Genomic DNA, 13,292 nt, shown 5'->3' with positions numbered 1-13,292 from the left:
GATAGACCATGTTACTGTAGTCCAACCGTGACAGTATTAGCCCTTGGACTAGGAGTTTTCTGGATGCGGGCGGGAGTAAGGGGAGAATCCTGCGGGTGGTGCGCATGAGCCCAAAACAGGTTCCTGCTGTTTTGGCCGCTTGCGTTTTCATTGAAAGCTCGGGTTCTAGCCAGACTCCTAGTGTCTTAATTTCTTGTTTCGGGGTGGGGATTTCCCCGAACACGTCTGGCCAGACCGATGGGGGGATGGTCACCCATTGCTTTCCCATGAGCATAACTTCGGTCTTTGACCCGTTTAATTTGAGTGATGATTCACACATCCAGCTGTGGATTTCCGTGAGGCAGTTTGCCAGATTATCTGGGAGGTCGTCCAGTTGGGATAGAGAGACGACCAACTGTGTGTCATCAGCATAACTCACTATTTTGATCCCGAATGGTGTCACCACATCTTCAAGGGGGGCCATATAGGCGTTAAAAAGCGTACGGCTTAGGGGTGATCCCTGGGGAACCCCGCTCGTGAGGGGGAGGGTGGTCAAATGGTGATTGCCGTCCCATACCTGGAAAGAGCGCCCGGCGAGGAAGGACTCTATCCACCTGAGCGCCGTCCCAGTGAGCCCTGCTGCCGCCAACCGATGGAGAAGGACACGATGGTTAACTGTGTCGAAGGCTGCACTGAGATCCAGGAGGATCACTGCCACTGACCCTCCTGAATCCAAGATGCGCCTTGCCTCCTCGATGACGGCAAGAAGGGCGGTATCTGTGCCATGGCCAGGGCGAAACCCAGTTTGGGATTGCCGTAGGATGTTATTTACCTCAAGAAACTGAGACAGTTGTCCATTAACCAATTTCTCAGCTACCTTGCTAATGCCAGGGAGGAGTGAGATTGGCCGGTAATTTGCCATGTCTGCTGGGTCCAGCTGTTTTTTTTTTAGGAGTGCTTTCACCACTGCGCTCTTCCAGCTGGTGGGAACAGATCCTTGGGCAAGCGAGCTGTTAATAAGCTCTGTGATCGTAGGAACGATGACGGGGGCTACGGTTTTAAGAAATCTAATGGGTGCGGGATCCAAAGGTGATCCGCTTTTCATTTTGGCCATGGTTACGTCTACCTCGATGCAGGTTACTGCCCTGAATGTTGCTAGTTGGGGGCGCATGCAGCTTCCTGTCTGGCTGAGGGGTGCTTCATTGTCCATGTGGTTAGAGAAACAGGGAGGGGGAAGGGATGCTAATATACGGACAATTTTGTCATTAAAGAAGGTGGCTAGTTTGTTGCTTCGGTCTACGGGGGGGTTGTTGGAGAGGGGAGTGGTTGGTATTTTCAATAGCTCTTTTACTATTAGGAAAGATTCCCTAGCTGAGTTGGTGGATTCTTTTATCCGAGTGTCGTAATGGGAAGCTTTAGAGCGCTTAAGGGCAGATTTATAAATTCTAACTGAGTTCTGGTAAGCTTATAGTGGGAGAAAGGAAGTAACTATGAGCAAAATTACTATGTAAAATAAAAAAGTTGCACAGTATACTATAAGTCTGAATTTACATTATAATCAATTTGGTACTAGTTTATGAATTACATATAAAAATGAATAATGTCTCGAACAATTTTTGATTATTAAATATAAATTTATTTTTCTGATTCTTTTTCAAAATTTAATAAAACTTCTAACAATATATTGTCTGGAATGTCCTCATTTTCATTCTGTGATTCTATTGCTTCCACACAGTCAAGTAATTCATGGTCCAGAGACTCATCCATAAAGTCAAAGTCATCATTCTCAGCAATATTTTCTTCAGGGTTGTTTTCAATAACAATTTCGAAAGAAATATTCATTTTATTCTGTTCTCCTTCCATTTTCTTGCTGTAAATTGCATAAAAAATAAATATATCAGTAGAGATAGGGCACTGTTGGGTTTTAGTTCAGACAGGTAGTTTTGATTTTTTAACAGTGAAGTTATCTTTGGGCAGTGTATGGTATCAGGCTGGAAGTAGAAATATAAAAAAGTGTATGTGATAAAGCCTAAGTAAATTCATAATTATACAGGAGAAGTCTAAGTCAATCCATAAGTATAACAGAGAAGCCTATCTCAATCTATAACTATTACAGAGGGATAGTATATAACTATCAGAAAATGTTTTTCCAAATTAACTTAAAGTGCACAACATACTTCACTTTCCAAAAAAACATCTTACCTTTGAAAAAGAAGTTTAAGTTCTCAGTGAAAATCCTTTTGAAATGTACTTCAGGAAGTAGTAGTCAAAATGGCTGTGTTTCCCTCTCTTTCTTTATATATATATTCGTGTACATAACCAATCAAATGTCATGAAATAATAGTAGAAAATGAAAGTAACATTTTAATTGGTTGTAAATTCTAACACTTCAGATGTGTTTTTGTCAAGTAATTCACCTCAGGATATTTAAAGAGGGCTACAGGCCAAATGGCTCAATGGAATTCCACCAAATTTGGGAAAATGGTAGGGACTGGTATGTAGTATGGCCTATTCTATATTTGGTGAAAGTGTCTCCAGTGGTTTTTATGTAAATTAACTTTTTAAATTTTTGGGAGCGCTTCCCGGTGCGCGCCCCGGTACGCGTACCGGCAGTGCTACGGGAGTCCTCCATTTTGTGTTTCGGTAGATTTGAGACAGAAAATGGAGGAGAAACAACGTTGGGAATGGGTATAAGGGGGCATGGTAGGCACTCCCTGACCCTCTAGGTTTTCTGAGGTTTTCTGAGGGGGTCTTAGGAGGCCCATATAGGCGGAATTTATTTATTTTATTTTATTTTTCGCGGGGGGAGCGCCCGGTACGCGCACCGGGAAGCATACCGGGGAGCGTACTTTGGTGAAAATTAGTGAAAAAAGTTAGAGTAAAATAATCATTGTGAGTGATCAGATGTAGGGTAGCCCTGAAAAGAGCTTTTGGGTTCTGGGGCTGAATTAGGTACCTACAAGTAGGTTCCAATGCACAATCTTAAATTCAGGAGGAATATTCTATTCCCCTCATCTGAGAAGTGCACACCATCTCCTCTGTAGATATCTTGCATGTTGTAACGCAAGTTGTTGTTGTATATTGAACCCATTCCATAGTCTCTCATGTAAGCAGAAACAGATTTATTCACATGTTTCCTTGCTTTCTCAATCTGTGGACAAAATTGGTTGGACCACTTCCATTTCTGCCTTTGGCATATATTGGAATATACCAAGGCAGTTTGTGGAAAAAGTGTCATCAATTGTCCAAAGGTGTCCTTTAAAACCATTTCCAGACCTACCCCAGTCAAAGTGCCTAGGTCATTTCCACCACAGTGCAAAATTATAAGGTCAGGGTGTGGCAGATGGTGAAAGGTTTTCACCAATGGTATCAATTGATGACATCTCAATCCTCTTTGGCCAATCCATTTATGTGCACATTTGGTAAATCAAGGTTGTGAAAATTTCTGGTAGCTGCATACCTTTGAGCCCAGTGAATGTAGCTATGTCCAATAATCCAGACAGAGTACATGGTGAGAGGAGGTTCTGGTGCAGTCAGATGAAGTGTAGGAATGAAATGGCAGTTGGAACAGTAGGAGTTTACAACAAAAAAACTGTGGAGTTTCAGTGCTCTTGATTGGTGGATTCAGATAGTTGAAAAATGAAAGTTAGGGTGCATGGTTCTGTTATGTGAAAGAAGTAATTTGAATGGTTAAGAAAAAGTCATTTAAAGAAAGATTGCAGTGGATAAGCTGGTGTATTGAGAGGTCAAACATGCTTGCTGATTTGATTTGCAACATTGTAGAATAAACATTTAACCCTGGGAGCTCAGTGAGGAGGGAGTTGCTATGGTAACAGGTAGAAAGGGCTGAGGGGGGGAAGGGTGTTGATTTGAAAATAGAGAGGGAAGAGTTTTGATTGGTTACCATGAGGAATATGTGTGTAGAATTAGAGGTTTTCTGTGCCATTAATGGTTGCAGTGCCTGGAGAACATACCTTTTGATCTGCTAAAGAAATATTGGTGTGTGTATCTGACACTGTTCTGAATCTCCTAAAGCATTTGTAAAGGTGAGTTATGATTCATTTAATATAGATAGAGACTTGTATACTCTATGGAGAAGATTTGGAAGCAAAATGTGGTTTTTTAATGTGACTTTCTTCATGTTTTTTTAACATGCTTGATAAAAAGTTGTTGCTGGAAAGAGGAATTGTAGTTTGTAAAAATGTGAAGTTTCAGTAGTGACCTGGAATACTTGTACATATGACCTGCGCTTTGTTTCTAAAATGTTATTCAAAAAACGATTTTGGGGAAATCAATGGCTTTTAGTAGTGAACATGAATGCTTGTACATGGGACCTATGTTCTGTTCCTAAAATGATAATTGAAAAACGATTTTAGTGCAAATCCATGGCTTTAACATTTTTAAGAAGGAATAAATAGTGTGTGCATAATTATATAAAAATATTTGATTCTTTTACAAACATGTTACCTGTTTTACCTCAGATTGGGAAGCAGACTGAGTTTCTTTGCTGTTGGTTTGTTTCATTTTTTGGGTAATGCTTGGTAGGGATGTTTGCAAGAGATAGGAAATGTATTTTGTAAAATAGTGACTTTTCAGTACTGAAATGGAATGATTGTACATAGGACCTGCACTGTGTTTCTAAAATGTTATTGAAAAATCGATTTTGGGGCAAATTAATAGCTTTTACATTTTTGAGAAAGAATAAAAAGTGTGTGCATCATTAAATAAAATAATTTGAAGCTTTTACAATCATGTTACCTGTGTTACCTCAGATTAGGAAGCACACTGAAAGCGTTATTTATGAAAACAGCGATGCGTCACTTTTAACTGTGCACTCCTTGTGACACCAATGATGCATTATGTTTAATGTATGATGCATCATGTTTCTAGGACTTATAGATAAGTCAGTATTTCTGATGTATCTGTAAGCGCAAAAGTGATAAATTGCTGGAGTGTGTCACAAAAATGACGCAACTCCAGCAATGCATCCTTTCACATGTGGAAAGCCCCATGTAAAAGCATTTGCCACATTGTGCTGACCGGGGCGCTCCCCGGTACGCGCCCCGGGAGCGCCCTGGGCAAAAAATATTACTTTTCATACCTATAGAGATTTGCTTTTAAAAAACCTATGAAATTCACTAAAAAAAACATAGGTTTCACACCAGTTATAGTTAGGAATTAGCATTTAAAAAACCTATTAAATTCACTGAAAAAACCATAGGTTTCACACCAGTTATAGTTAGCTGGAATTTTTTCTGGCATAAAACCAATAAAATTCCCACGTTATAGTTAGTTGGACTCACTATAACTTGCGCGTGCAATGCACTGCTGATGACGTCACGTATTACATCACTCATGACATGGTCAGACTGTGAACATCTTTGCATACTCTAATCGAAAACAACCAAATGCAGTCACAAATGCCAGGACCTCAAACCTCGGCTTGAAGCCAAAACCGAGAATATCACCCCCGGACTCAAACCGGGAAACCTACAATATTTAAACCCACAACATGTAACCACAAGACATCTTTAACGAAAAGTGACACTGTACCTATCTCAAGTAAAGGCGAGAGCAGTGACCACACACAGACACAGAGTGGGTGCTCATGGCAAGATCGACTGCTACAGGGGACCAAGGAGCAGGCAGTTGCTATGCACACCAGGAGACACAAGCACTGGAGACACACACAAAGAAATGTTTTTTTTTTTTTTTTTAAATGCGTAAGGTGATCTTTGAAGAAATAAATTGTTGAATTTGCCTAAGCTTATTTTTGAGTAATAAATCATGTAGAATTGGGAGGCTTATTCCTCATATTATTTCCTTGGTGCTAGAGGCATTGAAGCTTTAGATGCTATTTATTACCTACCTAGAAGCATTCTGTGTTAACACCCCCGCCCCAGTTAAATGTATAAACGCAAGATAATCCTTTTAATGGGGGTCTTTGGACCACAAGTGCTGAGGGCATATGAATCTAGAACTGTCAGAGAATCTAAATCTGATCCCATGCACCACAAGTGCTGAGGGCATATGAATCTAGAACTGTCAGAGAATCTAACTCTGACCCCATGCACCTCAAGTGCTGAGGGCATATAAATCTAGAACTGTCAGAACCTAGAACTTAAAACATAGAACCATCCCTTCCGGACTGAAACCGGCCGGGCAAACAAGAAAACCATGGCACCCGAAGCCACAAGACGTACACAATAGAAATGGACACTGGAAGTTCTAACTGACACGAAAAGCTGATACCGGCATCTGAGAAGAGACTGGCAAATCGTGACCACACAAAGAGATAGAAAGAGAGAGGGTGCTAATCCTGGCCAGACAGACTGCTACATAGGGTCAGGAGCCAGCAGAGAGGCCCCAGAGACCCCGCCTCCAACCATACACCAAGGGCAATTCAAGGAAAAATAAAAATATCCCTGTCTTACCCCCGTGGCCAGCAGAGGAGACAGGACTCTGTGGTACAATCGGTTGTGGAACTCCGGACCCACCACAGGCAAGAAATATCTTCGCAGGATGGATCCGTGGTCGCCAACTGAAAGAGGGAACTTCAAGCCCCTTTTGGGTGTGGTCACAACAACAGGTGAGTCACAAGCCACTGGCGCAACACTTCACTGAGAGACAAGGAACACAGATATGAGATGACAAAACTCATGACATGGTCAGTGACATCACTGATGACTTCTCAAATGACATCACTGATGACATCACTGATGACATCATCCACGTGACAATCACATACACCTTTTCATACACTATTACAATTTTTCATCACTCTTTGTAAAATACAGAGTATCATATTTGAATCCATTGTCACAGCAGTACAAGTATCTAAAAATCCACTCAGGGATTCATAGATGTATACACACATCTAATCACTTACCTATGGATTCACTCATACATGCTGTCAATGAACAATAGAACACTATCAAAAATACTTATACACCTATATTGACATTAAACAACGGCACGCAAACTATTCACATATGAAGTCATCCTACTTACTTATGCAAACTGAAGAGGGAACTTCAAGCCCCTTTTGGGTGTGGTCACGACAACAGGTGAGTCACAAGCCACTGGCGCAACACTTCAGATGACAAAACTCATGTTGATGTGGCACGTTTATTATTAATGCACAAGTGTTTCAATAAATGCGAATCTTTTAGCAACACAATAAATGCACATAATTTCATACTACTAAGTAAAAAGCCATTTAAGAAATCCCCACTTCAATCTGTCAGGAGTAAATGCTGGATGTCAAAAGCTCAAAATGTTGCATGGCATGCTGAAATAAGTACCTTTAAAAAGGCCTAAAGGAAAACTGCTAGAGATCCAGAAACATAGAGTACATTTGTTACAAAATTATAGTGCCTAGAATCAAGCCTTTCTGATGAGAACTATAAGGCAAGCTGGAGTGAGGATCCATTAAAATTCACGTTTATATCAGCTATAGATTCAAAAACACACAGAATGCATTCTATGAAAATATAGAGAACTTGAAACAAGCCTTCCTGACGAGAATTATTCATGCAGGCTAAACATTTTAAAGAGACCCAGAATGCGAGGGGCCAGAATTATTAAAAAGGCACAATTGAAATTAATTAGGGACTAAAACACACATGTCTGGAGTGAAGGAGAAACTCAGGCAATGCAAAAATATTTTAAATCAATGGAAATCCTTTCAAAATGCAAACTACACTTGACTGCAATGCTAGTAATGCACATGTTAAGTTAGGAGGAACAACATTATTGCTTTGCAATTGCAATAATGGTTTAAAATAAGGGCAACGCAGAGGAGAGAGAAAAAGACAATTTTAAAGTGCCAGAAACAATTAGAGCTTCAGCCAAAGATGCTTAGATAGAGGGCTGAAGGAGACCACACAGGCGTCAGTGACCCAAGGGGTCACTGCAGCGAGGTAGTTCCCTGAATGGACTGAGGAGCAGATCTTTATACTCTTTCAATGATTAACCATTGACCACGAAATGACGACATTATCAGGTGTCTTTAACCTATAGGACATGACACATTGTGGTCACGTCTGGAAAATATTTAAGAAAACAGAAGTGCCACCCACGCTACATATAGTTTCTCAAAAGGTCACAGGATGTTTGACCATGAATCATAATGAAATTGAACATCTATTGACCTGGATTTGCGTCACTTCAGGGAAACTTTTATAAGAAAGAGGAACATTTAGGAAGATATTGGTTGCATGTCTTAGTTACATTAAAGCTAGCAAGCTAGTAACAGATAAAATAATATGAAAGATGACGGATGGCACGTGGCCCCAACCATCAGGTATTGCGCGAAGTCTCTTTTAGCTCGGGAAGTTCCCTATTCTTGCGGTATTGCTTTTCTTGCAGTATCTGTTTTGGGCATTGCCGAATATGGACGAGTTTGGTATCTATGAACCGTAAATGGCGAGTTCGGTAAGTGTACGCGTTTTCACTACACTACCTGGCTTGGTTCGCCTTATTTACGTGTTTCTGCATCTGAACCCTTGGGTTCCATTTTAGATACGGCATCCATTTTGTTTCTTGCCCTCACGTAGTCAGTGAACAGGCAACTGTCCGCATCGTGACCTTTTAGTTCCCAAGCCATACGGAAGACGCATAATTCTTTCATGCGTCTTTATGACCGGAGGAATGACACTGCAGAGGCAAATGGCTCAGCTTGAGGGTAATCTTGCCGTACTGGCCTATTGTTTCAGCCGTGCATGGGCTGGGATCAAGCTCTTTGATCCTATGATCATGTTTCCAATATTACCCCCACACTCTTTTCTTTAGGTGTGCCTGACTTCCTAGCAGCTGTTCTTGTCTCTTTACTCTTGCTCATTTACAACTCAAGTGGAATGTGCCTAACGATGGGAAAATGTGCTTTTACAGTTGGGAACTGGTAATGTTACTGTGATTATGTTCCGGGGTTCTGAAAGCATGAAAGCGACCCTTTTATTTTATTGTGGGAACTGGGTTGTAACCTTTTGTTCACATGTTGTGCAATGGCAAAATCTTGTATAAAAGAGAGCGACTCACATATGCAATGGAAGCAGACTCGTAGAACCTACACGCTGTTGTACTTCTAGCGACTTTTGCCTCCCTGCAGTAATAAACTCTGATCTTTGACGCCGAAGGAAGTCTCCCGTGTCTCTGTCACTTGTGCGCCGAATCAGGTATCCCACGAAGGTTATAGGTGTTGTTCCCTGGCACCGCTGGGCCTTAATTAGCACAGTCCTTCAGTTGGCGCCCAACGTGGGGCGACATCGGCGGTACCGGTCCAAAGCCTGACGATTGTGAGGAACTTCGTGTGAAATTTCCGAGGAAAAGGTGCACCCCGCTTCATCGATCCCGTTGTCGAAATAAGTGGTCCGATGATTTTTCCCGCGAAGATTCCCGCCTCCTGACGGCTGTGACGGACCGATGCCCTGACTGTCGACCTGTTTTCGACGCCCGGCGTAGACCTTTCGTACGGCGAGACGATAGACGGGCCTTCCTGGTGACGCCATTGAAGTTCTCAGTTAAGTATTTGTGGGTCGCTCCCAGTCCTTAGTTGTTGTCGAGCTTTTTTAAGCTTTGTTGTATGCATGGTTCCATTGCATTTGTGGTTCTTAGTTGTTGGTCCTTAGTTGTTATTTGACAATTGCAATTGCCAAAAACCGAGGGTTTTGTCTTCCACGAAGAATTAGTGCTTCGGTAACCCTTGAAGTTTGATACTAGGTTAGTGTGCACGATGCCTAGCCATAGTGGATTTCTTGGTTTTCTTAAATGTTGCAACAAGGATTCCCGGTTGGAGGACTCGTGTCCGATACCTCCAGTTGGAACTCCGACATATGAGCTCTATAGTCGACATGGTGTGGGCCCTATTATTTATAATAAATATTGGGTCCGTTACACGAAAAAAGATGGTGTCCTTAGTTGGCCACCGCATGGAAGTTTTGAACTTACGATTTTAGATAATCTTGAAGCTAAATTATTTAAAAAGAAAGCTAGGCCAGCTATGTTTGATTCTTTTCGGTTGTGCCGTAAAGAGGCCAAGCAAAAAGAAATCAAACAGCTTAAAAAGGATCGAAGAGAAGGTTTCGTTCCGATAATGCAAGTTGTACAACAATGTCAGCGAGATAAAGAAGAGAAAGAAATAGAAGTTTCCACTAGACTACATCATATGAGGATAGACAAATGTTATCCGGTTTTACCAGCTAGTCTTGATAAGAAAGAAGAGGATTCGAAGGAGGATCCCCTGTTAGCGTATTTCATGAAATCGCCACCTCCTTATGCACAGGGTGCTACAGCCCCTGTAGTTCCTCCAGTAGTCCTGCCTGTCGTTCCTCCTGTTGTCCCTCCTGTTGTTCAGGCGGCTGCTGGTCAGCCCGTTGTTAATGCTACGTTTGTCCCACCACCTGTTCCTATTCCTACTGCACCTTTGCCTGTACCTCCTCAACCGCTAGTTTCTGCTACTTCGACTGTCTCGTCTGTCTCTACTGTTCCTACGTTCACTTCTAATATTGTCGCTCCTGTTCTTTTTCCTTCTTCTCCTTCTGCTCGTACCCGTATCCCTAATACTGTTGCTACGCTCTATTCACCACTATCTGGATCGATACTACCACCCAGCGTTTCTGAAACTTCTCAGAGACGAAGTCAAATCCCTGGTGGAAGGGAGAGAGAGACGTTAGTGACAATGACACATAGGTGGATAAGACATCCTGTTAATTACCCTCCACGTGTGGTCTTCGACGCGTTTTCTCAGTTTAATGAGCCTACACAGAAATTCGTGTTCGAAGAAATGTGTAACTTTTTGAGGGAGCAATGGTATAATGATGATTTAGATACCGTACCGCCCGATATGATTGAACTTCAGAGTCAATTTTCGAATGGTATGATTGTAGGTGGAGATGTACGACGTGCCTAAGAGCGATTGTTAGCCCATAGATCGACGGTGCCTTCTCGAGTGTCGTTTGATGACGACTCTGAGAATTGGAAAGCGGCTCCTGGTCAGTATCCTATGAGAGAGGTTCCGCCAGTATGGATGCCAGGTGCTCCTGCTGCCAATCCTCCAGTTTTGCCACATTTCCAAAGAGTTTGGATACACCTCCCGTGGAAGCGATCAGAAGTCTTGCAGGTCAAACAGTCCTTGCCTGATCCACGCAAGAATCCGGCGGGTTACTATAAGGAGTTGTCCCAATTGGTAAATGCTACCATTATGAACCTTGCCGACATCGACATGCTGTTCGGTAATGTAGTACCACAGCCGGTTTGGGCGAGAATTCGTCAGGAAAATCATGCGAATGAGTTAGGTGGTGATTGGGCTGCATTAATAGCGGCTGATGGACTACAATTTGGTGGGGCTAAACCTGAGCAGTTAATTTTGGAACTGCCTCAGAAAATAATTACGCTCATGAAAACGCTTATGCCGGCGATGAGAGTAAACTGGGATAAATTATCAGCTTGTAAGCAAAAGAAGGACGAGAGTGTCTCCGATTTCTTCACTAGGTTCGAAGAGGCATTTGTCGATCATAGCGGTCAGGACATGGGCACTGAGGGAGGCCAACGTTTATTTGTCGATAAATTTGTATTAAATTTGTTGCCTGAACTATGCAACAAATTGAAAAATTCAGAAAGTGCATGGGCTGTCTCAACCACTGCACAGATATTAGCAACGGCTCAATATTATGAGAATAGGGAGAAAGAAGAAAGTGATCGTGTAGATAAGAAAACGAAAGAGCTCAAAACGAAGGTTTTGTTGCAGCAAGCGTATCCTCCACGTTCGAATCAAAATGAGTCGCAACAGCAATATAGACCACAATCACAGTCCTCCAGAACACAGCCACGTTCTGACTCCTCTGACTATAGATCTACACTTGGGTATAATCAGTGTGCGTATTGTAGAAGGGAGGGTCACATAAAATACGACTGTCCCGCTTTGCGTGACCGTCTTAATGGTGTATCGTCACGAGGAAGCCGTGGTGGTCCTCAGCAGGCATCTCGAGGTAGAGGCCGCGGTACCATTCACAATCAGAATGATCGCCCTCAGAATTCATCAGATACGAATAATTGTTTTGACCAGCGAAATGCGGGGTCAGTTAGATCTACACAATATCATGTGGACGATTACTACGTTGAACATGAGACTGTTGCAAACGATCATTACTAGGACAGCCACCGACAAAGAGAGGGAGTAGTATCAGTTCCGGTTGATCAGAGTGGGCCTTACGTCGCAGTAGCTACTTCTGGCGTAGTTGAGCCTTTTCTGTTAGACACTGGTGCGACGAAAAGTTCCATCATGCATTCGAAACTCCCTGGCGCACCTTTGTCTGGCTTAACAAATGTTTCCGTTGGATTCTCTGGCGCCCCTGTTAGCAATCCTGTTTCCAGCCCTTTGCCACTTATGATTGGCCCTCGTGAGCTAGAGGCTCCATTGATTCTATCTACTGGTTGTGGTGAGAATCTTTTGGGCTTGGATTTGTTAAAACGGTTATATGCGACTTTGTATTGCTCCTCTGAAGGAGTGGAGCTTACATTAGGTCAAAGAGTAATCTCTCCTATGTACTTGTCGATCGATAAATTCCCACCGGAATTGAGCTCCCTTCCTGCGTCTCTATGGGCCACAGGTCCCAATGACGTGGGTCTCTTGGACATCCCACCTTATATGATCAAGCTGAAACCAAATGTGCGACTGCCACGTATACCACAGTATCGTATCTCCATTGAGGGAGAACGGGCGCTATTAGCGATTGTACACGACCTGATCAAAAAGGATGTCGTTGAAGAAACTCGAGGAAATGTGTGTAATAGTCCTGTACTACCAATATTAAAACGCACTGATCCATCTAAACCTCCTGTGTACCGTTTCATAATCGATTTGAGAGAGGTGAATAAAATCGTGATTCCACAATTTCCCGTGGTCCCTGATATCACCGCTTTGCTGACCCTGATTCCAGCTTCTGCCTCCTGGTTCACGGTGATCGACCTAAAGAATGCTTTCTTTAGTATCCCGATCGCTGAGGAAAGCAGAGACCTATTCGGATTTTCATTAGGTGGTCGCAGTTTCAGACTAAAACGCGCACCACAAGGCTATTGTGAAAGTCCGTCGATCTATAGCCAGGCACTTAAAAGTCAACTGGATGCATTTGTATTACCGACGGGTGCGGCTTTGATTCAATACGTTGACGACCTATTAGTGGCAGCTGATACGGAGGCTATTTGCAAAACGGCTACAGCATCACTATTGCGCTATCTACATGACTTACATCACAAGGTGTCACCTTCCAAGCTGCAATATTGTTGCCAAGAAGTAACCTACTTAGGTCACTTAT

The sequence above is a fragment of the Lissotriton helveticus genome, chromosome 4_1, assembly GCF_964261635.1.
Source record: "Lissotriton helveticus chromosome 4_1, aLisHel1.1, whole genome shotgun sequence".
Lineage (NCBI taxonomy): Eukaryota > Metazoa > Chordata > Amphibia > Caudata > Salamandridae > Lissotriton > Lissotriton helveticus.
Note: the sequence above shows the minus strand (reverse complement) of the source record.